Raw genomic sequence first — 5,000 nt, forward strand, 5'->3', positions numbered from 1 at the left:
ATCAAGATCGAATATTGCATGCGGTGTGTGCGGTATGTCAATATTCTTCCACAAAATGTTGGGTGTAATGTCCGGATATGTGTCTGTCCATTTACTCTCGCATGTGGGTTTTTGCACTCTATATGTCAATGCATGCCTATACCAAATCTTTGTTGTGATATCAGCAATGGCGTGTGTCTCCCCCCCCAGGCGCAGGGAGATTCCCACCTCATCATCCTGCCCAACCCTCCCCTTATTTCTAAACCCGTCCCCCCATTCACTCATCACACTCTCTTCCACTCTCTCCAACACTTTCACAATCACTTCCCTCCTATATGTTATCCCCTTCTCTCTCACTATCCTAATCACTCTTTCTTTATCCCATCTCCCTCCCCTGTCGACTAGATCTCCCACCCGCTTCAGCCCCGCCCTCTCAAGAGCCACGCTCTTGATGACCCCTCCGCCCCCCTGTTTAAAATATGGGCTGGAGAGGAACGGCAGCCTCATCACAGACGCTCTTGAGTCGCATACGAGTGTGGTCTTATCAAATAGCAGGAACCACGCGTTGAGCACCTCCTGGAAGAACCGCGGCAGATGTGCATATGCCGCTGCGTCCTGCATCTGCAACAAATTGTCTTTACTCAAGAGACCAAATGTGCTCAGCCACTGGCTGAAGTGGCCTTTCCAGGCCGCCTCCCGACTTGCATCCCTAAATTTACCTATCAATTTAGTTCGTAACGCAGTTCTTTTTGCGAGTACGTCCATCAATCCTAGCCCACCCTGATCTATGACCCTTATCAGCGTTCTATGCGCAATACTGGCTGCTTTGCTCCTCCAAATAAAGTCTCTAACGACTTTTGCAATCTTCTGCTCAGCCCAAGTCGGAAGCGCACAAGTGCTCAATGCATGGTTCACCTGCGACAAAACTAGAGCATTGGTGACGGCCACCCTTCCCCTTAAAAGCAAACCCCTAGCCCTCCACATACACAGGGTCTTTTGCATACGTCCAATAACATCTTTCCACGTCAAATCATCGCATTCATTCTCATCACTTCCAACATACACTCCGAGCACTTTTCTTTTATTCTCTACTACTTTGAATCCCCATTTGTTATTTAGATCTTTGTTCCTACCCATCCCCATTATTTCAGACTTTTCCATATTAATTTTTGCTCCTGAAGCTCTCTCATAAGTTTCTATATGTTTCAACACTATATCTACATCACTCTCACTTTTAACCATTACATTAATATCATCCGCATACTGCATTACGCTAATTTTTCCCTTACCTATTCCACACACTCTTTTATCATTAGCAATTAAAGCCGCCAACGGCTCCGCCACCATGCTGTAGAGCAGTGCTGACATTGGGCAGCCCTGCCTCACTGACCTCTTGACATCAAAGGAGTCAGTCAGAACACCGTTACATTTTATTTTACTCTTAGCCCCCCCATAAAGCAATCCCACCCACCCCCTTAATTTAGTCCCAAATCCAAGTTTCTCTAGTACCCTCCCCAAAAAAACCTGATCCACCCTATCAAACGCTTTATTTAAATCAATCCCCAGCCACAATCCTCCCTCCTCTTCCATATCTCTTACTACCTGTTTTATTGTTATTATTGAATCCCCAATGTCCCTCCCTGGAATACTATACGCTTGAGTTGGACCTATTACTGAACCTATTACCTCCCTTATTCTATTCGCAAGTATTTTAGCAATTATTTTATAGTCAGTGTTGAGTAGACTGATTGGCCTATAGTTATCAAGATTTTTGTTATCTCCCTTATTTTTATAAAAAATCGTTATTATGCCTAATCCCATACTCTCAGGGAGCCAGCCTGTTTTCTCTACATACTTGCAGAGTTTTTCAACCACCGGAGCCAGAATTTCCTTAAAGCCGACGTAAAACTCGGCTGTCAGACCATCACTCCCCGGGCTCTTATTTTTGTTTAGTCCATCAATAGCACTATATATCTCTTGTACAGAAAATTCACAATCGCACCAAACACTATCCTCCCTACTTAAAGTTTTCTTTAGTGCCTCTAAGGCCTCTCCTACACTATCTTTATCACATGCATCTTTTTTAAATAAACACTCATAATAATCCCTAACTACTTTTAATATCTCTTCCTTATCAGTTACTATTTGACCATTATTATCTAATACTTCCTTTATCTCAGTTTTATTTTGTTTTTGTTTTTCCAAACCCAGGAAAAAGGCAGTGCTCCTTTCCCCTTCGTACATATATTGAATCCTGCTTCTAATAGCAGCCCCTCTACACTTTGCTACCTGTAAGGCACTCAATTTTTCTTTTAAATCCACATATTTTTCCGTACATATATTACCCTCCTCATCTAACAGTTTAATTTCCTCATTTAGTTGTTTTCTCAAATGATCCTCCTCTGCATTTTCCCTTTTCCTTTTTTCTATACCATACCTGACACATTTGTTTTTAATTCTTATTTTCACACTCTCCCACCACACACTCATATTCTCATCATCATTCCATTCATCCATCATTCTCTTCATAAAAAACCCCATGCTCTTCATAAACACAACATCTCCCAAAAAGCTGGCATTAAAACACCAAGGCCTCTGGTTAACACTCCCTTCCCTCCCTCCCACCTCTAACCTAATCCCCGCATGGTCACTCCAAGTATTATTAATGTATTCCACACTCTTAATTATTTTAACTTTTCTACTTTGTACTAACGCAAAGTCAATTCTACTCTGTTTAAGAGTATTTGCAACAAGTTGCCTTCTTGAAAAAACCCTTTTCCACGGGTGTAGGACTCTCCATATGTCAACCAATTGATTGTTCTCCATTAAATCCCTAAGGGTTCGCCTAGTGCTGTCCCCTTTAAATGTATTGTTACTCGATAAATCAGATTGAGTCAAAATAACATTAAAATCCCCCACAATCATACAATTAGAGTTGCACCACACATTCAAACCAGCCAAAAAAACCCTCCTCTCCTTCTCCCCATTGGGTGCATGTAAATTAATTATTCTAAGTTCCCTCCCCTCATAAACACAGTCAACAACTAACAACCTCCCCTCTAAATCTCTATGAACTAAATTAATCCCCGTTATTTTAGCACTATTAAAGCAAATCGCCACTCCCCTGGCCCTGGGAGTCCCTTCTGAAAAATAAACCTGGCCTTTCCACTGCTTTCTACTTATATTAAGTAGGTTGTCATCCCATCTAGTCTCCTGCAAACACAGAATATCAGCTCTCATATCCAATATGGCATTTCTTTTATATTCTGTTCTCAAACCGTTAGCATTCAGAGAAAAAATAACCAAGGCCATAAATAATAAAAATAAAATAAGGAAAAAACCAACGAGAAAGAGCCAACTAGCACATTAACCTTCATTAATACATTAACGATTCTTGTTCTTCTTCCCACTCCCCTCCGTTTTTTGCTTTGCAGACAGCCTTTTTTTCGCCTCCCTTAGCTCCTCCATGTCCATATCACTCCCCGAGCTCCCCTCCCTCACAGTTTTATCAACAGAATCCCCACTCTCCCCCACCTCATCATTACCCCAAGTCGTTTTAAGTACAGTTTTCCCCGTTCCATCCCCAAACATTCTTACCCCTTCCCGTTTTTCACCTCTGCCTCTTACGCTCCTGTCTCCCAGCCGCCGCAGCAGGCCCTTGCTCAGCTCTCCCTTCAGGCCCAGGTCTGCAGGCTGGCCCGAGGTGAGCTCCTCCTCCAGCAACGTGGGGTAATCTTTCCCCCCAGAGGCACCGTCCTGGTCCATGCTCGCGCCCATACCCTCATTCTCTCCCTCCTCGTCCTCACCACCACCACCGTCCGGCGCACCCGGTTCGCCACTATCCGACTTGCTGCCGTCCTCCTCCGCTTCCTCCTCCACTGAGCATATGCAGTCTCTCTCTCTCCTCTGGCACATCCGACATTTTGCCACCCCTGTGGCGCACTCCCGGGCATAGTGGCCTTGACATCCGCATTTGTGGCAGGTGAAGTCCGGGCACTCACGCAGGATGTGGCCAGGCTGCATGCAACTCCTACACACCTTCATTTGACGGTCATGGATCACTCTGAAATATTCAACACCCGTTGCCGTGTTGAATTTCGTGGAATACGGCAAGGATTGCACAAGCTCATTAAATTTAACCCGTACAATCCTTGTTCCATCGGCTATATTGGTGCCCGGCCACATCCTCCTCTTAATCGACGAAAGCGCCCGGACTCCCCACCCACTTAGTTTGTCAAGGATTTCCTCGTCAGATGTGTACGCTGGCAGGGTGAGAAAAGAAACCACCAGCTCATCATTGCATAGTTCTTTGGCAATTATCCTAGTATTGTGTATTTTAAAGCCGTCAAGCAGACGGTCCTTCCCCCTCTCTCCGCATACCGTCACCTCCAGCTTCCCGAGGGCCAGCACTCTACAAGCCCTTATTTCACCGCACACAACCGCCATAGCCTTCATTACTTCGCCTATAGGGATAACGTCCCCGCATTGCTCCACGCATACCGTGAGCCGCCTTTCATACTTGCGCTCTGTCTTCCTTATCCCGTCAACTGTTTCTCCTCCAGCCACCTGCTCTTGCCCGTCTCCAGCCGCCTTGCCGTTTCCATCTCCCCCGCTCTCTCCTTCTCTCCTTTCTCCTCCCGAATCCTCCGCCATGCTCCTTCCTCCTCTCAACCCGCCAGCTTCTCCCTTTTTCTTTCCGTCCTCCTCCACCTCACGTCCTGCTACATTCTCCGTCCCTCCAGCTAGCTGCCCACCGGCACTCATTTCTCCCGGTGGCTTCGCCGAAGCTAGGCCCCGGATCACTCCAGCCTCCACAGTAGCAAAAGAACAAAAAAAGACTGGAAAAGTATATATATATATATATATATATATATATATATTAACTCAGGGCGATCCCCCAACAGTCTATGACTGCGGGGGACGAAAAAAACACAAAATAACTGGGTTGTGAAGCCAGATAACAAAACTCCAAAAAATTCTCTCCACCAGAACAAACAATTCACCATGCGGCTGTCCAAAAA

Source organism: Platichthys flesus, chromosome 22, assembly GCF_949316205.1.
Source record: "Platichthys flesus chromosome 22, fPlaFle2.1, whole genome shotgun sequence".
Taxonomy (NCBI): domain Eukaryota; kingdom Metazoa; phylum Chordata; class Actinopteri; order Pleuronectiformes; family Pleuronectidae; genus Platichthys; species Platichthys flesus.